Here is a 23,746-nt window from a genome sequence, read left to right as displayed (position 1 = left end):
TATTTAAACCTATCTACCTTCTAATGTTATATCATTCTCCTAATTGCTGGAACTTAGTTTGAGGCTGATCTTACCAAATTCATCTCCAATGTATGTATTACTAATGATATTATGGTTGGAGATGTTAATTTACATCTTGAAAACATCACCAAACAATACACCAGAATTTCCTAGAATTCTTTAATATTTAGCAATTCTCACTTTTCACAGAATGTCCTCTCATGTTAAAGATCATCAATTATATATTAGAAACTAAAATATTTTTTTAATTTATAGAAGTCTTTATTAAGCATTGCTAATACAGAACAAAGCATACTCAACTCTACACAATGCAAGATGGAACAAAGTATTCCTAATGTAACACAAAAGTATGAATCATAAGAAAGCACAAAGACAAGTATCAATGCTATTATAAATAGCAACTAATTTACAGACCCTACTATTTTTTTCATCTCAGATTTTCATTGGACCCCAATACCTTGGTCAGATCACAGAACCCTCTTTTAAATTGCACTGGAAGAAACTTAATTGTCATTCCAAATCCCAAAATTCATTACATTCCTTTAAAACTAGAGGTAAATTGACCTTTTAAAATTCTGTTCAAGGAGTCATTCAGTACATTACTGTAAATAATTGCATGATTAATTACTCTGACCTCGTATCTTCTCCAGACCGTTTTACACAGTCTGAGTACTAACAAGCTCCATAATCAGAAGGACACACTGGGATATAAGAAGGTAATTTATAGCCTCTTAGGCAGTACAGGCAATTAGGCATTCAATATCTGGAACACGGTGGAACAGCGCTCCGCGACCCACAGCAAATGCAGTCAGTCATCTCTCTTCTGCCTTCTGCCTAGCAGACGGCCTTTTTATACATTTCTTGTACCATTCATTCCTATGGACCCTAACTTTCTCACCAGCAGTCCTTGCCCATTATCGGTTGATAATTATGACTTAACATGTTTCCAAATTCTAAGTATCAACACCCTCGCTAACAATGAGTTCACATGTCTACAACTTCCAAGTCTCAACATCTGTGACCATAATGAGCTCACATGTTAATAGCTTCTGGACATCAACATCTTTTGACTGCAATGACTTCACATGTTCCCAAGTCTCCCTTCAGCCCCCCTGGATGTTCTTGTTTATGTCAGTCTGACCCACTGTGGTCTGCCTTAGTCAAAACATCTTTGCTCCCAACTTTTTATTACTGTCCTGTTAATTGCCTTGTGCACCTGCTGTTTTGAGAACATATTCCCCCTGTCAGCTTAATTCAGCAGCAGTGACCTAATTCACGTCAGAGATGGTCTTTGATTTTTATAGGCCTAGTTCTCAGCTCTAAGCCTGCCTTGGCCTGTATTTTACCAAGACCAACTAATAGCATTTTTCTATATTACTTACCTCAAACCGTTCCCTGAATTAATTCAGCAATGGAATCATACTTGTAAAGCAGTCCTCGATGTTATTGCATCTGTGACTGTCAAATCTCATCCGAAAGATTATCTCCTTGGTTCAATGATGATCTTTTACAAATGAAATGTAAATGCAGGAGACAGGAGAGAATTTGGGCTAAGGACAAATCCACTAATAATGGATTGCTTGGGAAAAAAAACTTTTGAAAATCTACAATGATCTCCAAAGCGAAAACCCTCCCACTATTCCAAATTCATTGGTGATACAGTAGTCAACCTGAGGAAAAACTATTCATTAGTCAATAGTTTAATGGACCCTCAAGTAATAACCAATTCAACTGATCCCACACCTACTGCCGACCACTTGGCTACATATTTTAAACAGAAAATAGCTAAATCAGACTACAACTTAACAGTACCCCTTCATCTATAGACTATTTCCTCTATTTACATGATCCTTTACTGCCTCATTCTCAAGCAGATAGATTCTGGTCCGTTTTTCATCCAATCACTACTGATCAGGTCAATCATGCAGGGCCGTACCGACACGGTAAGCGAGGTAAGCAACACAGGGGGGTGCCGACCTCTAGAGGGCGCCACTCACTTGCAAAATCTTTTACCTGAAGTTGTGATTCTCCTCTCCTCCCCTGCCCTTCCTGCATCAGGAAGTGAAGGTAGCCCAGCAGTGCTGAGGACAGACACGCTGCTCTGCTAAAGCTGCTTCAAAGAGTACAACCAGCAGCTATTTATGGCTTTGGTGTGTGAACAACTTTCATTCAGGGTGAGCTGGAACAACATTCAAATTAAAGAGAACAGGTTTGGAGGCAGGTGTGCAAGTGAGACTGGGGAGAAATAAAAAATAAATAGTGTAATTGTTATCTGTAGTGGTTCAAAGTTTTGTTTTTTGAGCATGTACACTGAGAGGAGGGCATGACTGCAATGATGTGTACATAATTATCATAGCTACAGCTAAAATCCATTTAATTGGCTGAGGTTCAAAGAGGAAGTTTAGCTGACGTATAGTGTAGAATAGCTGGTAAGTAAAAAATCTGATTGCTTTTTTTGTGTGTTTGTTTTTATATAAACATTCTGCTTGGATAGGGAGAGTTTGTGATATTTGAAAATACATTTGCTTTAATGAAATTGCTAAACTTTAGAGTCAGAGACTTATCAATGAGGGATACATACAGTGGAAAGGAAGCCCTGGAAACAGAGTTAAGAGGACAGATACCAGCAACAGATCAGATACTGGGCCAGCATGATCAGAAAAGAAAGTCACCAGCCAACAAAGGTAGAAAAAATCGTTTTATTTTCATTTTAGTGTTTGGAATATGTCCACTTTGAGAATTTACATCTGCTATCTTATTTTGCAATGTATAGCAGTCTCCAAGAGACTGGGCTCCCAGTGAGCCAGGGAGGTCAGACTGTGTAAATGAGATGAAGAGACCCCCCCCCCCCACACTGTAACAAAGACAGGAACATGCATAATCAAAGCTTAGGTCTCTGCAGTTACAAGGGCTGGCCATTCCTAATTATGCTAATAGTTTTTAATAGGCTAAGTCCCACTGAAAAGCCTCTTATAAAGGCAGTGCTTTCTCTGGAGAGCAGTGTTAAGAAACAGCAGGAATTGTGTTTATTTTTTAAACTGCTTTCCTGTGTAAGCTAATTTACAGTTTTCTATTATATGCTTGACATTGAAGGGTGTGGTAGACCCTTTTGTCAGGTCTGGCTGGGCCTGTAGTTTTCAGTCTAAAGGAAAGACAGGTAGCAATGGAGAAACATCTAATGAAGAAGCGAGAGGGGGGGGGGGGCAACCAACTGATAGTCTGCAGGGGGGGTACCAGAAACCCTTGGCACGGCCCTGCAATCATGCATTATTCAAATACACAAATTCACATTGAGGCGTATTTTCAAAGCACTTAAACCTTCCAAAGTTCCATAGTAACCTATGGAGTAACCTATGGAACTTTGGAAGGCTAAGTGCTTTGAAAATATGCCTCCTAGTCTGCTTGATACGTGCCCTACTTATCTCAACTCAGCTTCTGATTTCTTCTTACATTATTTGCACTTGACTCTTACTTTGATGTCTCAAGGTTTCTTTCTCTCTGACAATGGCAATATTATTTTGACTCATATACCTAAAATACCCAAACTAGCCTAATTTAGTGTCCAACTACAGATCAGTAGCCTCAATTCCTCTTCTTGTTAAAGAAATGGAAGGACTTGTCATGCGCCACCTTATGGAGTATCTCCAGCTTCACGCTATTTTTCGTAGTTCACAATCTGGTTTTAGGCCCTCAAAGTACAGAAACTGTGCTTATCACCCGCTTAGCTAACTTTAGGAGAGAATTAAGTTTTGGCAACAAAATATGATAGTTATCTATCCTATGCCTTTGATACTGTTGATCATAATATTTTTTTTATATATTCTTAACTATTACGGAATCTATGGAATTGTGGTTTTCTGGCTTTTTAAGTTCTAGGTTGTATCAAGTCAATCAGGTGTACTTTCTTTTACTTGGTCTCTTGACTGTGGGGTCCCCCTCTTTCACCCATATTGTTTAACATTATGATGATACATCTTGGTCATCTTTTAGAAAAAATATGGTCTTTCAACATATATATATGCCAAAGATTCTCTAAGGAATTACTTGACATAACTCACTTGATTAGTCTAGGGATAAAACTTATGGAATCATGGGCTTCTAATTTCAAACTAAAACTTAATACAAATAAACTAAGTTATAATTATAAACTAAACCTGACTATCCTATGAATCTTAGTAACTTTACTATAAGAACAAAACCTATTCCCTTGAGTTATCAATGAAAATCTTGGGAGTCACAATAGATCATTTCCTCACCCTTGAAAACCAAGTCGCTAAGTTGACCTCGAGTCTTTCACTCACTTTGGAAGCTAAAGAGATTGAGGCCATTTTTCTCTAAATCTGTCTCGTATTGATTCAATCCCTTGTCCTCACCAAATTCAAGTACTGCAATTTCCATCTATGCTGGACTTAAAGATGGTCTTCTCAAAAAATTATAAACAGCTCAAAATACTGCTGCTCGTCTTATAAGTAGATCTCATCGCTTCGCCAAAGCCACTCTCTCTTTTATATGAGCTATACTGGTTACCAATAAGAGAAAGAATATCTTTCAAATTATGCGTTTTCATCCACCAAATTCTGTTTGGTCAAGCCCCATCAAATATGAATAACCTTACTAAATTACTCCCTCATAATACTGTTTCATCATCTAGAGAATATCTTGTCTTACATTTCCCTATCTGTAAGAATGAGATATATAAAACAATTCACGCTGCTAGTTTCTCTTATCAAGGTACCAAAGTTTGGAATTATCTTCCTAAATCAATCAGTTCACAGAGGATTACCTAACTTTAAAAAGTCTTCTAAAAACACATTTCTTCAGTCTGGCTCTTCTGATACAAAGTGTCCTGTTCGGTTATTGGTGAGCCCTTAGGTTCCCTGAGGCCCCGCAAGACCTCAGAGGACAGCCGCGCACCCCCGAATCTTCACCCGCGGCGACCGCCGTTCACCAAGGGTTGAGCCCTCAGCTGCAGGCGGCCAGCAGGACTGCTGGAACCGCAGGGTGACGGCCGGCCTGGCTGGTAGTCAGCAACACAGTCTCTGAAGGGCAGCTAGCACGGACGGCTAGCACTGAGGAGGAACACAGTCTCTGCAGACAGCTAGCAAGGACGGCTAGCACTGAAAGGGAACACAGTCTCTGAAGGTGGCTAGCAAGGACGGCTAGCTTGAAGAGGAACACAGTCTCTGAAGGTGGCTAGCAAGGACGGCTAGCTTGAAGAGGAACGCAGTCTCTGAAGGTGGCTAGCAAGGACGGCTAGCTTGAAGAGGAACGCAGTCTCTGAAGGTGGCTAGCAAGGACGGCTAGCTTGAAGAGGAACGCAGTCTCTGAAGGTGGCTAGCAAGGACGGCTAGCTTGAAGAGGAACGCAGTCTCTGAAGGTGGCTAGCAAGGACGGCTAACTTGAAGAGGAACACAGTCTCTGGAGGTGGCTAGCAAGGATGGCTAGCTTAAAGAGGAACACAGTCTCTGGAGGTGGCTAGCAAGGACGGCTAGCCTGAAGAGGAACACAGTCTCTGAAAGCTGCTGGCAAGGACGGCCAGCAAGTCAAAGGAACACAGTCTCTGAAGAGTCAAGCTTTCCAGATCCGCTGCGTCGGCTTCTGACAAAAAGAACCGGAAGCACTGGACTCCTCCAGTCTGTCCGTTTAAATTTAGCGCCAATCCGCCCCTCCCTCGGAGAGAGAGCCAACCACCTGGTCCTGGCAGACAAAAGGAGGCTCGATTGGCCGAACTGCCATGCAGGCGGAGTCCTAGCGCCGGTGCACCAATCCGGTGCGAGGGGGCGGAGCTTCCGCGCTGATCCGCCCCTAGCCAGGGCCCCTAGCCAGCACGCCGGGGCCGCCATCTTGGCCGGCGTGCTTCCTCCTCCGAGGTCGGCGTTCACTCCAGCAGACCGCCGGCCTCGGTCTGACCCGCGGCAGCATCGGCTGCAGCGGAGGTCCATCTGGACCCGCCCGAGGGCCATCGCCTGCCCCAGCGGGGGCACAGGTAGGAGCTGGAGACATGACACAAACAACTATTTGAATTTTACCCACACCCTTTTCTTAATCTTGTTTCCCATCTAGTCCTGCCTAATTACGCTCTCACCTACCCACCCTAATTATTTGTTTGTCCTTGAGATAGTCTAAAATTCCTGGTTACTTACTGTACATTTGTTTCTTGAAGTTACTGTAATTTATGTTATACTAGTATAAAAGGCCCGTTTCGGTAGGCAATGAAACGGGCGCTAGCAAGGTAATCCCCCCCCCGCAGCGTCCTTCCTGTCTCCCCTGCCCCCCCTCCCCGCAGCCACCATCTGGTCTCAGGACCCCCTCCCACCAACCCTCCTCTCCCCCTGCAGCTACCCATGTCCAGCGACCTCCTCTCCCCCTGCCCCCCCTGCAGCGTCCCTTCTGTCTCCCCTGCCCTCCCCTGCAGCCACCCATCTGGTCTCAGGACCCCCTCCCCACCTCCCTCTTCCCTGCCCCCCCCGCAGCCATCCATGTCCAGCGACCCTCCTCTCCCCTGCAGCCACCCATGTCCAGCGACCCTCCCCTCCTCCTGCCCCTCCAGTCACCCATGTCCAGCGACACTCCCCTCCCCCCTTGGCGCATCACCCAAAGCCCTACCCCCCCAGAGCATCACCCAAGCCCCTACCCTTATTACTTATTTGTTTGAACCTAAGAAATTATAAGAGTTTGTGGAAACAGATGAAGAATCTTCTGCAGCAACTTCCTTCAGTTACCACTGTACCAGCTGCAATAACCGATTAACCTTCCTCCCTCAGAAAATGTGAAGTGTAAGATTAACCATTTTGAGTTTTTCTTTAAGATTGTTTTCTTGATCTTGGATCTTCCAATTGTGGACAATTATGTAAATATATATTGTTGAGAGAAAATGTTTTCCTTTTATATTAATTTCTGTATTTCCTTACATTTATGTGATAAATGTGAATGTAATCAAGTAAAATGATTAAAAAAAAACCCTTGCCACCCGCAGCCGCCAATACTAACGCTGTACGGCCCCTGCTGCGTCTCCTGTTGAGCAGCAGCGGCCGGTACAAAAAGGAAAAAGCCAAAAAAAGATTTAAACCTGAAACAAGGCTCCTTAGACAGCCATCTGGCATTGGCTGTCATCTCTGCAGCCGCTCCTCCTCTCCCCTCTGATGTCGCTGCGCTCTTCCGGGGTCTTCCTGCAGGGGCAGTGACATGGAGGGGAGAGGAGGAGCGGCTGCAGTGATGACAGCCAATTCCAGATGGCTGTCTACGAAGCCGCGTTTCAGGTTAAAAATCTTTTTTTGGTGTCCACCATAATTTGTTGGTATACAAGGCCTGCTTAGTTGGTAAAAAATGCATTCTGGTCAATTGGGTTAAACAGGAGCCTCCTACATACTGGCAATGGCGTAACAGATTTCACGCCTTATTGTTAATGGAAGTCCGAGCTGTCGCTTTGAGATTCAAAAGACAAAAAGAACTATATCTTACTTGGAAAAATTATATACATGCCCTTGCGCCTCATGCCCGTAGCTATATTGTTAACCGGTTGGGGGACCCTCACATTCCTACATGACAAACTCTAACATAAAAGGTGACCTTACATCCCTGTGACTAAGGAGACTGATGCCTCAGGGGGGGAAAGGGGGGAAGGGAAGAAGTACAATAAAGCTAAGAGGGAAGCAGATGAGGAGGGTTGGGGGGGAGGGGAGGAGGGGGTATTTAAATCCATATTGAGGATAAACATTAAGCGCACTGTGGATTTTGCTAAGGGCTGCGATAGGGTGTTATAATGCGTTGGGAATTAGTTGATGATGTTTTTGATAACTTTATTATTAGTTTACATACATAACACAGATGGACAGGGACAAAAGGGGGTCCTTCTGTTAAAGTTTAAAACTTCATGGCGATTTTTGTTTATTTTAAAAGATAACTTGTTGTAATAGGTAGAAGTTTGCCTGTACATATTATTTACAATGTTGGATTTGTGTATTTGAAACTGTCATCAATAAAAATTGTTTACACCTAAAAAATCTTTTTTTGGCTTTTTTCTTTTTGTACCGGCCGCTGCTGCTCCACAGAAGAAGCAGCAGCGGCCAGACAGCGTTAGTATTGGCGGCTGCGGGTGGCGAGGGAGTTGATGTGCCCAAGAGGGGGGGGGGGGGTAGGGGCTTGGTGATGCGCCGGGGGGGGGAGGGTCTTGGGTGATGCGTCGAGGGGGGGGGATAGGGGCTTAGGTGCTGCGCCGAGGGGGGAGGGCACTGACAGCTGTTTCCCAGGCAGGGGGAGGAGTAGTGAAACACGCTCCGCGTGTTTCCCTACTCCTCCCTTGCCTTGGAATCAGCTGTCAGTGACATCACTGACATCAGTGCATTCTAAACTGCCTAGCAGACCACCTCCGAGGGAGCCACGGTACCAGGCACATTAGAACGTTGGAGGTGAGAATTATTATATAGGATTCTGTATATTATTAGAGTGGAGGAGTGGCCTAGTGGTTAGGGTGGTGGACTCTGGTCCTGGGGAACTGAGGAACTGAGTTCGATTCCCACTTCAGGCACAGCTCCTTGTGACTCAGAGCAAGTCACTTAACCCTCCATTGCCCCAGGTACAAATAAGTACCTGCATATGTAAGCCGCATTGAGCCTGCCATGAGTGGGAAAGCGCGGGGTACAAATGTAACTAAAATAAAATAAATTATGTTTTATTCATTTATTGTTTATAAGCCACATTTAACTTGAGTCTATTTCGGGCTAATGTGGGGTATAAATGTCATGAATGAATAATAAATAAATAAAAAGCATAATCAAAAAGATGGGCTTTTAGCCTAGATTTGAAGACGGCCAGAGATGGAGCTCGACGTACTGGATCCGGAAATGTATTCAGGCATATGGTGTAGGAAGATAAAAGGAAAGGAGTCTGGAGCTGGCAGTGGAGGAGAAGGGTACAGATAAGAGAGATGTACCCAATGAATGGAGCTCCTGGGGAGGAGAGTAGGGAGAAATAAGAGTGGAAAGGTACCGAGAAGCTGCAGAGTGAATGCACTTGTAAGCCAATAAGAGGAGTTTGAACTGTATGCGGAAACGGATAGAGAGGCAATGAAGTGACTTGAGGAAAGGGCTAATATGAGAATAGCGACACTGGTGGAATATAAAAGTTGTACAGCAGAATTCTGAATAGATTGAAAAGGAGAGAGATGGCTTAGTGGGAGACCTGAGAGAAGCAAGTTGCAATAGTCTAAGAAAGAGGTGATTAGATAAGGGTTTTGGTAGTGTGCTCAGAAAGGAAAGAACGAATTTTGGTGATATTAGAGAAAGAAATGACAGCATAAGGCTTTAAGATCAATTATCCCTTGCTTTGAGGCCCAATACATACCACTGCTTGAGGCCCAATACATACTACTGCTATTGTGCCCAATGTCTCAGCACCCAAAGTGACTATCTTCAATGTCATTAGACTCCACAAGTTCAATTTATCTTCTGAACTGGAGCAGTTATTAGGTCTGGGGACATCATTTCCTCAGAAGATGCAATTTGCAATTTAAGTCGCTGCACAGATAGCTACCTTACCTCAGGGCAAACAACTCATTACTGTAACAGTTTCCGATAAGCTAAAGAAGAAACAATTGCTACCCAGATACTTTCTGGCAAACTGAATGCAACAGACAGAAACTAGCATGTTTAAAGTCATACATTGTCATTAGGTTGCCTCTCACTTTCACGACTTTCAATTCAATGATTTAAACAGCCAAAGCCATTCTTGCCTGCTGTTACATCCCTTGTGTTCTCTGCCAATGCAAATATAATGTACAGAGTGGTATACATCTAATTTAAAAAATGATGATATGGTTCACATTCAATCGATAGCCATAATTTTTTTTTTACTTTAAATTTTTATTATAATAATTTTGTAACAACTTTCATAAAGAGCACATCCTGCTCACTTGAGCCCACACAGGGGTTAACAATTTCTAGACTAATACAGCACACACAAGCTTATCATCTAGTGAACTCCTCTACATTATTTGTTATAAAATTAGTCCCTTAACAACTTCCACACCCCAAATAGACTGTGCGCCAATAATATGCGCCACCCCCCCCCCCCCAACCTCTTCCTGCCCCTTCATAACTTGAGAATGCCCCTTGGTTCTTTGAGGCATGCTCTCTCCCCCTCCCCCTCCAAGCCCATCAACATCCTCTAATTCTCCACCATCCTAAATGCTTAGTAATCGCTGTTGGAATTGAGCTCACCCACCCTTATGTCGCAGTACCCCCCCCCCCCCCCTGAGATAAGCTGTAAGGCGCTCCATTTTTTTTGTTGTTACATTTGTACCCCGCGCTTTCCCACTCATGGCAGGCTCAATGCGGCTTACATGGGCAAAGCGAATGCTACATACCTGTAGAAGGTATTCTCCGAGGACAGCAGGCTGATTGTTCTCACTGATGGGTGACGTCCTCGGCAGCCCCTCCAATCGGAATCTTCCTAGCAAAGTCCTTTGCTAGCTCTCGCGCGCCCGCGCGCACCGCGCATGCGCGGCCGTCTTTCCCGCCCGAAACCGGCTCGAGCCGGCCAGTCCAGTATGTAGCAAGACAATACACTTCAAGGGAAGACTCAACTCCAAAGGGGAGGCGGGCGGGTTTGTGAGAACAATCAGCCTGCTGTCCTCGGAGAATACCTTCTACAGGTATGTAGCATTCGCTTTCTCCGAGGACAAGCAGGCTGCTTGTTCTCACTGATGGGGTATCCCTAGCCCCCAGGCTCACTCAAAACAACAACCATGGTCAATTGGGCCTCGCAACGGCGAGGACATAACTGAAATTGACCTAAAAAATTTACCACTAACTGAGAGTGCAGCCTGGAACAGAACAAACAGGGCCCTCGGGGGGTGGAGTTGGATCCTAAAGCCCAAACAGGTTCTGAAGAACTGACTGCCCGAACCGACTGTCGCGTCGGGTATCCTGCTGCAGGCAGTAATGAGATGTGAATGTGTGGACAGATGACCACGTCGCAGCTTTGCAAATTTCTTCAATAGAGGCTGACTTCAAGTGGGCTACCGACGCAGCCATGGCTCTAACATTATGAGCCGTGACATGACCCTCAAGAGCCAGCCCCGCCTGGGAGTAAGTGAAGGAAATGCAATCTGCTAGCCAATTGGATATGGTGCGTTTCCCTACAGCCACTCCCCTCCTATTGGGATCAAAAGAAACAAACAATTGGGCGGACTGTCTGTGGGGCTGTGTCCGCTCCAGGTAGAAGGCCAATGCTCTCTTGCAGTCCAATGTGTGCAGCTGAAGTTCAGCAGGGCAGGAATGAGGACGGGGAAAGAATGTTGGCAAGACAATTGACTGGTTCAGATGGAACTCCGACACGACCTTGGCAAGAACTTAGGGTGAGTGCGGAGGACTACTCTGTTATGATGAAATTTGGTGTAAGGAGCCTGGGCTACCAGGGCCTGAAGCTCACTGACTCTACGAGCTGAAGTAACTGCCACCAAGAAAATGACCTTCCAGGTCAAGTACTTCAGATGGCAGGAGTTCAGTGGCTCAAAAGGAGGTTTCATCAGCTGGGTGAGAACGACATTGAGATCCCATGACACTGTAGGAGGCTTGACAGGGGGCTTTGACAAAAGCAAACCTCTCATGAAGCGAACAACTAAAGGCTGTCCTGAGATCGGCTTACCTTCCACACGGTAATGGTATGCACTGATTGCACTAAGGTGAACTCTTACAGAGTTGGTCTTGAGACCAGACTCAGACAAGTGCAGAAGGTATTCAAGCAGGGTCTGTGTAGGACAAGAGCGAGGATCTAGGGCCTTGCTGTCACACCAGACGGCAAACCTCCTCCAATGGAAGAAGTAACTTCTCTTAGTGGAGTCTTTCCTGGAAGCAAGCAAGATGCGGGAGACACCCTCTGACAGACCCAAAGAGGCAAAGTCTACGCTCTCAACATCAGGCCGTGAGAGCCAGGGACCGGAGGCTGGGATGCAGAAGAGCCCCTTCGTTCTGCGTGATGAGGGTCGGAAAACACTCCAATCTCCACGGTTCTTCGGAGGATAACTCCAGAAGAAGAGGGAACCAGATCTGACGCGGCCAAAAAGGAGCAATCAGAATCATGGTGCCTCGGTCTTGTTTGAGTTTCAACAAAGTCTTCCCCACCAGAGGAATGGGAGGATAAGCATACAGCAGGCCTTCCCCCAGTCCAGGAGGAAGGCATCCGATGCCAGTCTGCCGTTGGCCTGAAGCCTGAACAGAACTGAGGGACTTTGTGGTTCACTCGAGATGCGAAGAGATCCACCAAGGGGGTGCCCCACGCTTGGAAGATCTGGCGCACCACTCGGGAGTTGATGCGACCACTCGTGAGGTTGCATAATCCTGCTCAACCTGTCGGCCAGGACTGTTGTTTACGCCTGCCAGATATGTGGCTTGGAGCACCATGCCTCGACGGCGAGCCCAGAGCCACATGCTGACGGCTTCCTGACACAGGGGGCGAGATCCGGTGCCCCCCTGCTTGTTGACATAGTACATGGCAACCTGGTTGTCTGTCTGAATTTGGATAATTTGGTGGGACAGCCGATCTCTGAAAGCCTTCAGAGCGTTCCAGATCGCTCGCAACTCCAGGAGATTGATCTGTAGACCGCGTTCCTGGAGGGACCAGCTTCCTTGGGTGTGAAGCCCATCGACATGAGCTCCCCACCCAGGAGAGACGCATCCGTTGTCAGCACTTTTTGTGGCTGAGGAATTTGGAAAGGACGTCCCTGAGTCAAATTGGACCAGATTGTCCACCAATACAGGGATTCGAGAAAACTCGTGGACAGGTGGATCACGTCTTCTAGACCCCCAGCAGCCTGAAACCACTGGGAGGCTAGGGTCCATTGAGCAGATCTCATGTGAAGACGGGCCATGGGAGTCACATGGACTGTGGAGGCCATGTGGCCCAGCAATCTCAACATCTGCCGAGCTGTGATCTGCTGGGACGTTCGCACCCGCGAGACGAGGGACAACAAGTTGTTGGCCCTCGCCTCTGGGAGATAGGCGCGAGCCGTCCGAGAATCCAGCAGAGCTCCTATGAATTCGAGCTTCTGCACTGGGAGAAGATGGGACTTTGGATAATTTATCACAAACCCCAGTAGCTCCAGGAGGCGAATAGTCATCTGCATGGACTGCAGGGCTCCTGCCTCGGATGTGTTCTTCACCAGCCAATCGTCGAGATATGGGAACACATGCACCCCCAGCCTGCGAAGTGCCGCTGCTACCACAGCTAGGCACTTTGTGAACACCCTGGGCGCAGAGGCGAGCCCAAAGGGTAGCACACAGTACTGGAAGTGGCGTTGCGCCCAACTGAAATCGCAGATACTGCCTGTGAGCTGGCAGTATCGGGATGTGAGTGTAGGCATCCTTCAAGTCCAGAGAGCATAGCCAATCGTTTTGCTGAATCATGGGGAGAAGGGTGCCCAGGGAAAGCATCCTGAACTTTTCTTTTACGAGATATTTGTTCAGGGCCCTTAGGTCTAGGATGGGACGCATCCCCCCTGTTTTCTTTTCCACAAGGAAGTACCTGGAATAGAATCCCAGCCCTTCTTGCCCGGATGGCACGGGCTCGACCGCATTGGCGCTGAGAAGGGCGGAGAGTTCCTCTGCAAGTACCTGCTTGTGCTGGAAGCTGTAAGACTGAGCTCCCGGTGGACAATTTGGAGGTTTGGAAGCCAAATTGAGGGTGTATCCTTGCCGGACTATTTGCAGAACCCACTGATCGGAGGTTATGAGAGGCCACCTTTGGTGAAAAGCTTTCAACCTCCCTCCGACTGGCAGGTCGCCCGACACTGACACTTGGATGTCGGCTATGCTCTGCTGGAGCCAGTCAAAAGCTCGCCCCTTGCTTTTGCTGGGGAGCCACGGGGCCTTGCTGAGGCGCACGCTGCTGACGAGAGCGAGCGCGCTGGGGCTTAGCCTGGGCCGCAGGCTGTCGGGAAGGAGGATTGTACCTACGCTTACCAGAAGTATAGGGAACAGTCTTCCTTCCCCCGAAAAAAACGTTCTACCTGTAGAGGTAGAAGCTGAAGGCTGCCGGCGGGAGAACTTGTCGAATGCGGTGTCCCGCTGGTGGAGAGACTCTACCACCTGCTCGACTTTTTCTCCAAAAATGTTGTCCGCACGGCAAGGCGAGTCCGCAATCCGCTGCTGGATTCTATTCTCCAGGTCGGCGGCACGCAGCCATGAGAGCCTGCGCATCACCACACCTTGAGCAGCGGCCCTGGACGCAACATCAAAGTGTCATAAACTCCTCTGGCCAGGAATTTTCTGCACGCCTTCAGCTGCCTGACCACCTCCTGAAAAGGCTTGGCTTGCTCAGGGGGAAGAGCATCAACCAAGCCCGCCAACTGTCGCACATTATTCCGCATGTGTATGCTCGTGTAGAGCTGGTAAGACTGAATTTTGGCCACGAGCATAGAGGAATGGTAGGCCTTCCTCCCAAAGGAGTCTAAGGTTCTAGAGTCTTTGCCCGGGGGCGCCGAAGCATGCTCCCTAGAACTCTTAGCCTTCTTTAGGGCCAGATCCACAACTCCAGAGTCGTGAGGCAACTGAGTGCGCATCAGCTCTGGGTCCCCATGGATCCGGTACTGGGACTCGATCTTCTTGGGGATGTGGGGATTAGTTAAAGGCTTGGTCCAGTTCGCCAGCAATGTCTTTTTGAGGACATGGTGCAGGGGAACAGTGGACGCTTCCTTAGGTGGAGAAGGATAGTCCAGGAGCTCAAACATTTCAGCCCTGGGCTCGTCCTCCACAACCACCGGGAAGGGGATGGCCGTAGACATCTCCCGGACAAAGGAAGCAAAAGACAGACTCTCGGGAGGAGAAAGCTGTCTTTCAGGAGAGGGAGTGGGATCAGAAGGTAGACCCTCAGACTCCTCGTCAGAGAAATATCTGGGGTCTTCTTCTTCCTCCCACGAGGCCTCACCCTCGGTGTCAGACACAAGTTCACGGACCTGCGTCTGCAACCGTGCCCGGCTCGACTCCGTGGAGCCACGTCCACGATGGGGGCGTCGAGAGGTAGACTCCCTCGCCCGCATCGGCGAAGCTCCCTCCGCCGACGTAGTCGGGGAGCCCTCCTGGGAGGTGGCCGCAGTCGGCACCGCACGCGGTACCGACGTCGGGGACCTCACCCCGGGCGATGGGCCAGCCGGCGCCACGCTCGACGGTACCGGGGGCGCAAGCACCGCCGGTACCGGAGGGGTAGGGCGCAACAGCTCTCCCAGAATCTCTGGAAGAACGGCCCGGAGGCTCTCGTTCAGAGCGGCTGCAGAGAAAGGCATGGAGGTCGATGCAGGCGTCGACGTCAGAACCTGTTCGGGCGTGGAGGCTGTTCCGGGCTGTCCAGAGTGGAGCGCATCGACACCTCCTGAACAGAGGGTGAGCGGTCCTCTCGGTGCCGATGCCTGCTGGGTGCCGACTCCCTCGGCGACCCAGAGCTCTCGGTGCCGACGCGGGGAGGGGACCGGTGTCGATGCTTCTTCGACTTCTTCTGAAGCATGTCACCGGAGCTCCCCGGCACCGACGAGGAGGACGTAGAATCCAGCCGTCGCTTCCTCGGGGCCGAGGCCGAAGGAGGTCGGTCTCGGGGGGGCTGTACCGCAGGAGCCCTCAGGGTAGGAGGAGACCCACCCGAGGGCTCACCGCCACCAGCAGGGGAATGGACAGCCCTCACCTGCACTCCACACGATGCACCACCGTCCGACGACATCAGGAGACGAGGTCCCGGTACCACCGATGTCGATGCAGCTATCCGATGTCTCGGCGCCGATGCAGAGGGCCGATGCCTCGATGCACTCGATGCACTGGCAGCCAAGGAAGAAGGTCTGGACGCTGTTGACGTCGATGCACACGATGACCCCGGTGCCGATGCCGACGAAGAGCCCGAGAACAAAACGTTCCACTGGGCCAATCTCGCTACTTGAGTCCGCCTTTGTAAGAGGGAACACAGACTACAGTTCTGGGGACGGTGCTCGGCCCCCAGACACTGAAGACACGAAGAGTGCCTATCAGTGAGCGAGATTACCCGGGCGCACTGGGTGCACTTCTTGAAGCCGCTGGAATGCTTCGATGTCATGGGCGGAAAAATCACGCCGGCGAAGTCAAAATACGAAATGACGAATTTGGAGCACCAAAACTTTAAGGGAGAAAAATCTCGACCGAGGCCGAAAAGAGGCCTACCCCGACAACGAAAGAAAACTTACTGGGGCAAAAACTGGAAATACGGGAAGGGGCAAACGAAACCCAAGAGGGTTTCCGGAGCACTTTCCGAACGAAAAGAAACTTTTCCGAAGAAAAAACACGTCGATTAAATAACGGACGCGCGAGGTCGACTCTCCGGGGCTCACCACGGCAAAAAACACAGCCGTACCGAGTGCGGACGAAAGAAGACTGGCCGGCTCGAGCTGGTTTCGGGCGGGAAGACGGCCGCGCATGCGCGGTGCGCGCGGGCGCGCGAGAGCTAGCAAAGGACTTTGCTAGGAAGATTCCGATTGGAGGGGCTGCCGAGGACGTCACCCATCAGTGAGAACAAGCAGCCTGCTTGTCCTCGGAGAATGGAGGGTTAAGTGACTTGCCCAGAGTCACAAGGAGCTGCCTGTGCCTGAAGTGAGAATCAAACTCAGTTCCCCAGGACCAAAGTCCACCACCCTAACCACTAGGCCACTCCTCCATTCCTGTATTAACTGACCCAATTTGCACTTCCAATCACCCAATGTCGGGGTGTCTACCTTCTTCCAATGTTGTGCTATAAGGCACTTGGCTGCTGCCAACCCCTATCACTGCCATTTGCTCTCCTCCCAAGAATCCCGCTCGTTATGCAAACTCACTAGCCATCATTTTTATGTTTCAACGGTTTTTATTGATGACAAGACACAAAATACAATTCCACCATAACCTGGCAGTGGCAATACAATGTTATAAAACCTGGCAGAATATCATTGCAGAAATACAGCATAACTTACAGCCATCATCTTTTTTTTTTTTTAAATTTTATATGAACTCTTTATTGAAAAATAATACAGAGAATCTGATACATAACACATCATACAGGTCATAGTACAGTCCATATAAACTTAGGAGTGTAGCTAACCGCTAGTACAGTACTTAGTACTACTCTCAACTCGAACAACCTGAACACTTCTTACTACTTAAGACATATAATAGCATGATCAGATTATACAGACAGAACTTCAACCTTTATAGATTTTATATTTTTCCACAACTCCAACCCCCCTAACATTCAACACGCCACCCCGTCCCTCCCTACCTATCCCTCCCTCCCATTAAGTGCACCACTAGATTCAGCCACTTCAGACAAGTCAGACGTGAAGGGTAAATGAGTCCCAGATTCGGTGCCATCTACCCATTAGGTTGCAGCGTTCCGCTAGTAGTCTTTCCATCTCACAAATGTGCTTCAATTTTGAATCCACCGAGATATCGGTGGGACTGTAGGCTGCTTCCAATGAGCAGCGAGTACCACTCTAGCAGCAGTGACCGCCTGCTTCAAAAATTGTTGCTGTACCTGAGGGCGACACGCAGCACCCGCAAAAAGTAGAAAAAAGGTCGGGCTCCACGGTATCTGAGTACCCGTCCACAGCCGGAGCCTGCTGCGCACCGCCCTCCAATAGGCACTAGCCTTCCTACAAGTCCACCATATGTGTCCTGCTGTGCCCTTTACGCCACAGCCCCTCCAGCACAGCCCCGTCGTTGTTGGGTAAATGCGCCGAAGCCGCTCAGGCGTCAAGTACCATCGGTATAACACCTTTACCGCATTCTCCTTAAAGGGCACATGAAGCAACATTCCCACCGCAGCCTGCTCTATTCTCTCCCAGGTTACCTCCTCCAATTCCAGACCCAATTCTCTGTGCGAACTCGTCCTATGGAGTGTGTAGGTCGGGGAGTGTCTATTAACAATTTGATAAAGACAGGAAATCAGCCCAGTGGTCTTTGGCAGACCCTCACAAAGAGATTCCAGAGTTGTTCTCTCCCTGGATATTACTTCCCTAACTGCCCGTGTATGCAGAAATGAGGATAGTTGGAGATAGGCATAACAATCTGTCCCCAGTACTGGGAATCGCTCAAGGGCTTCTGCAAACGACAACAATGTCTCCCCTTCAAATAATTGACCCCACATTTGTAATCCTCCCTTATACCATCTCGTGAAAGCTCCATTGGACATACCCGGGTAAAATAGTGGATTATGAGCTATGGGGGACAACCTAGAGAGCGTGGCATGTCGCTGTGGGAACAAGCTATCCCAACTTGAAAGGGTGACATATATGGAGGGACATAGTCCCCCCTCCAATGACCTAAGTGGACTCGGAATCCACATGAGTGCGCCCAGCGGCCTCGCGCCTAAAGTGTATTGTTCCAATTGCACCCATTGCCGGTCTGGATAGTCCTGGAACCATTCTATTGCAGCATGAGCCTGAACCGCCCTGTAGTATCATGCCAGATTAGGTACCCCCAGTCCTCCTCTCTTCCTATCCTGATATAACACCGAGCGTGCCAATCGCGGGCGTTTACCCGCCCAGATAAAGCACATAATACGATCCTGCATAGTGGCTAAGAATTTACGGGGTAGTGTGATTGGGAGAGCTTGAAAAAGGTAGAGCAGGCGTGGCAACACGTTCATCTTCACCACAGCTATTCGGCCAAACCACGAAAGATCAAGGTCACCCCATCTATCCAAGTCCTCGGTGAGTGTCCCTGCCAAGCCTTTATAGTTTACTGAAAAGAGATCCGGAAGGTGTGCTGTCAGATTGACCCCCAGGTAGCGGATGTATCTGTTAGCCCACCTAAAGGCAAAAGTGGACTTCAACGAGTCCACAAGTTCCCCCGAGAGATTGACATTCAGAACTTCAGACTTTGACATATTGACTTTGAAACCCGACACGTTCGAATATTCGTCAATCTCCCATAAGAGCCCAGGGAAGGTGGTCATGGGATGCGTAGCGAACATCAGGACGTCATCGGCGAATAGGGATAACTTATGTTCTCTCCCCCCAATGGAAAGTCCACGAATATTTGGGTTAGTTCTGAGCCGAGTTGCAAATGGCTCCATGACCATTGCAAACAACAAGGGGGACAGGGGGCAGCCCTGTCTGGTGCCTCTATGTAAGGGAATCATTGCAGAGTTGCCACCGTTCACACGGATACACGCTTTTGGAGAGTTATAAAATGCTTGAATCCACCCAAGAAACTGTGGGCCAATCCCAAATACCTTCATCACTTTATACATGAATGGCCAATGCACCCTGTCAAAGGCTTTTTCAGCATCTAGGCTGAGAAGGCAGAGAGGTTTCTTCATCTTCACAGCTAGATACATTAAATCGACTACTCGCCTAGTGTTATCTGTTGCTTTTCTATATGGGACAAACCCCACCTGATCAGGGTGGATAATAGCTGGGAGCAAGGGTGCTAATCGATTGGCCAGGACTTTAGCTAATATTTTGACGTCAGCGTTTAATACAGAGATGGGGCGGTAGGACCCACAGTCCAAATGATCTTTATTTGGTTTAGGCAGCACCGCGATCCATGCTTCCATCATGGACGCTGGCATAGATTCACCCTTCCCTATCATGTTGAATAAGTCAGTTAATAGCGGGGCCAGCTCCGGAGCGAATGTCTTGTAAAATTCATTTGGAAGGCCATCCAGCCCCGGTGACTTACAAGAAGGTAAATGCTGAATAGCTTTTTGTATCTCGGCTGGGGTGACCGGGGCATCGAGTGTAATCCTCTGTTGATTTGTCAACAAAGCTAGGTCACTCTCGGCTAGGTAATCTGCAATAGATTCTTTAGGGGGACTGATCTCCCGCGTGTACAGCTCCTGGTAGAATTCACTGAAACGCTGTCGTATGGCGTTAGATGTGTTTAGTAATTCTCCCCTATCATTCCTGATGTGGGTGACCGCTCGGTCTACCTTTCGCCTACGTAGCTTTATGGCCAGGAGACGCCCTGCCTTATTGGTATATTGATATATTCTAACCCTATTTCTGTTTTGTATCCAATTTAGTTGTTCAGAATAGATAGCGTCTAACTGAAGCCGCTGCCCACGTAATTCTTCGAGGACTGTTGGGGAGCCGTCCGCTTTATGCTGCCTCTCCAATAACCGGATCTTATCCAGGCACTGTGCTAGCTGGGCCCTACGAATCCTCGCACGTTTACTAGCTATCTGAATAAAGTAACCTCTCGAGACTGCCTTCATAGCATCCCACACAACACTTAGAGGTGGGCCCGATTCCTTATTAAACTCTAAGTACTCCTTCAGGGCCCGCCTGCAACCCTCTGCCACCTCACCCTCTTGCAGTAAATCTGTATTAAGCGTCCATCTTTTATCCTTAACCTCTGCTTGGATGGTTGGCAGAGTAACCCAAATTGGGGCATGATCCGAAATGGTTACAGTGCCTATATCTGATTTCGGACCCCTCTCGGCTAACGTGACGTCCAGGAATATATAGTCTATGCGTGAGTACGTCTTATGTACTGGTGAAAAGAATGTATAGTCCCGCATAGTTGTATGGCTTAATCTCCAAACATCTAAGGTCCCCATAGAATAGGCCAGTGAACCCAAGGCCAGAGAGTCCCTGGAGCTCGAATGCTGAGGTCTCCCGGATCTGTCTAACGTGGGGTCCATAACTTCATTAAAGTCTCCTCCCATAATCAAGGAACCCCGAGTAAATGTAGTTAATAGGCTTTTCACTTTGTCATAAAATGTTCCCGGGTGTTCATTAGGTGCGTATAGGGATACCAGAGTGAGATCTACCTGGTCTATGACAACTTGCATAAACAGAAACCGCCCTACTGGATCCCGCCTAATCTTTTTTATTTGGGCAGATATGGATGTATGAAACAACACTGCTACCCCACGTTTTTTGGATCCGTCGACAGAAGAGGCAAAAAAGGTGCCAGGGTAGTCTGGGTGGGAAAGAAGTCGCTCATGCACCCTGCGGAGATGGATCTCCTGCAGCAGGACAATATGCGGTTTCATCTGCTGTAGTTCTTTGAACAATTTCTGCCTTTTCTGGGGCATGTTCAGCCCCTTAACATTGTATGATAATATCTTTATATCGGTACTCATTATTAAGATGTTAGATAAGCTTTACCCACAACAAGTGGAGTCTGACCACTTCGTGTCCGTGTGCTTCCCAATACCAGTGGTCCCCCCAACCCCCCATTAATCCCCCCTGTCTAACACCAACTAAAGGGCACAAGACCCCATAGTGGGAAAAGAGAAAGGAATACACCATCAGTCAAACAACCCAGCCCTCCCCCTCCCCCCGAATTACCCCTATTTGCCACCAGGGCCTACTGCCCATTTATTTATTCATGCCATAGTCATTCATCAACTGATTGGGACCCGTCATATTAACTTTCCCCTAAAACAACTCCCACCCTTTATCACTAGCAACATTACTACAGAGTATGCAACATACTCCCCACACATATGGTCTCCCATTATCCTCCATTACTTAACGCTTCATTTTCTTATTACCAATAACAACAAGAAGCATAGCCCAACAAACCTCCCCGTTTCTTTACCAGTCAGTAGCACAGAATTATCCAGTGTCCTTCCGGCTGCTTTGCAAAATAGGAACTCAAAGAAAGTACATCAGCCAAACTGCCGTGTCAGTTCAGGTGTTTTCCACAGTCACTCTTCGTTTTGGGTTACTCCTTTTAGTTGCTGTTGGAACCCGCTGCCATATTTGAAGTTTGGCCTTCGTTGCAGAAGCTACTCCACTTGGTGGTTTGCTAGACTTCACTAGACCTGCCACATGCAGGGATGACTAGGCTTCTGCCAAAGATGTAACTCTACTTTTGGCTCCTTGTAGTGTGTAGTTCAATGAAAATGGGAACCCCCATCTATACGCGATCTGCTCCTTAGTTAGGATGTCCAGAACCGGCTTCATGAGGCGTCTCTGCTGTAGGGTGAATTGCGAGAGGTCCTGATACACAGTTATTTTAGCTCCACCATATTCCAGATCTGGCTGCTTCCTGGCCTTGTTAAGCAGTTGTTCCTTCGTCTCGTAACGATGAAACCGCACTATGACATCCCGTGCCCTGTTCTCCTGCCGCGGGCCAAGGGATCTATGCGCTCTGTCTATTTCTATCTTCCCCACCACAGCCTCAGCCCCCAGCAGGGTAGTACACAGCGTTTGTACAATCTGTGGAACATCTTCAGTCTCACCTCCTTCGGGAACTCCGCGGAATCGAAGATTGTTCCTCCTGCCCCTATTTTCAATGTCATCAAGCTTATATGTAAGATCTGAGTTTTTTTTGCTCCAAAGCTTGTAATTGGACATCATAGGAGAGCAGGGTTTCAGCGTGCTCTTCCAGCTTTGACTCCGCGTCGTCGACTCTATTTCCCAGCTCACGGAGGTCAGAGCTCAACGTCTCCATTCGGTCCAGAATCTCATCCTTCGACTTTTTTATGTCAGCTTGTATACCCGAAAGGATCTGGCGAAGTTCGCTGGATATGCCTTTCTTCGCGGGAGGCTTCCGCGTTTCTGCCAGCGACAGCGCAGAGTCAGAGTCTGATGGAGATGCCTGCGCCATTACCTCATGGCGTTTGTTGGTTTTACTCATTCCGCCGCCCGCCGACTTCTCCGGCTCTTTTGAGTGCGCCGAAGGCGTTTTACTCATGCTGCTAGTAATGAGAGGCGATGGGGAGATCTGTTGGTAAGTATAAAGTGACTGGCGACTGCCTTTTTTAGCTATTTCGTGCTTCGGGGAGCGGGAGCTCGAGAGCTAGGCTGCCATCAGTCGTGGTGACGTCACTTCCTCCCCAGCCATCATCTTTTTAATAAAATGTATCTCCCCTCGCCCTTTCCTTATATTTAACAGGTTTATTAAATTCAACCATTCAAAATCACTGTGAACCTTTTTTTTTTTTTTATGTTAACCTTTTATAACCATACTAGTAACGAAGGCCCGTTTCAAATCGCAATGAAACGGGTGCTAGCAAGGCTCCCCTCTGTCCCTTTGTATCTCCGTGTGTCGCCGACCCCCCTGCAGCCTCCGTGCGAATGTGCTGTGACCCTTTTGGCACGCCCCCCAGCGTCCTTGACCGTTCCCTTCCCCCTGATGTGTGTGTTGGCAGTGCACCCCCTTCCACCCCCCCCGATGTCATCGCTGCCGGCGCTCCCCCCTCTTCGAAGGCCCCCCCCCACCCCACTGACCTGGCGAAAGGAACCGATAGAGTAACGTGTGCCCCGCCCTCGACGTCATCGCGTTTTGACGCGAGGGCGGAGCACAGCTACAGTGCAGTACAACGTTGGAGCTGAGAATGTGCTCTGCCCTCAACGTCATAACGTTTGACGCGAGGGCGGGGCCCACAGACTGTGATTTTGTGTGGCTTCAGAGCTTCGAACTTACGAACCTGGCTTCAGTGACGTCAGTGCAAATAGAACGTTGAGGGTGAGTTTTATATATATAGATGTTCCAGGAGTATTCTCTTACCCTCTTGCCCTATTCCAAGATCTCATGTCTCCCCTTGCACAACCCACAGGGTCTGGACTCTTATGGCCCCGTAGGTCATCAGTCTAGAGACATAGGGAAATATTCAATCAACTATTTTAACTATCTCTCTACTAACATTACCATTTATCTAATACTAGTAAAAAAAGGCCCGTTTCTGACACAAATGAAACGGGCGCTAGCAAGGTTTTCCTCGGCGTATGTATGTTTGAGAGACTGTATGTGAGAGTGACTGTGTATGAGAGAGAGACTGA

The 23,746-nt window shown here is 48.3% G+C and overlaps 1 protein-coding gene across 1 annotated transcript in view; it reads right to left on the bottom strand.

The window, feature by feature from the left end:
- The window catches only part of PNPLA7 (patatin like phospholipase domain containing 7), a 2,530,065-nt gene that overhangs the window by 2,253,985 nt on the left and 252,334 nt on the right, over positions 1–23,746 (bottom strand). The gene's annotated exons all lie outside the window — the stretch shown is intronic.

Source organism: Microcaecilia unicolor, chromosome 6 (assembly GCF_901765095.1).
Source record: "Microcaecilia unicolor chromosome 6, aMicUni1.1, whole genome shotgun sequence".
NCBI classification, from domain to species: Eukaryota; Metazoa; Chordata; class Amphibia; order Gymnophiona; family Siphonopidae; genus Microcaecilia; species Microcaecilia unicolor.
Note: the sequence above shows the minus strand (reverse complement) of the source record. Positions and strands in the feature narration are given on the sequence as shown.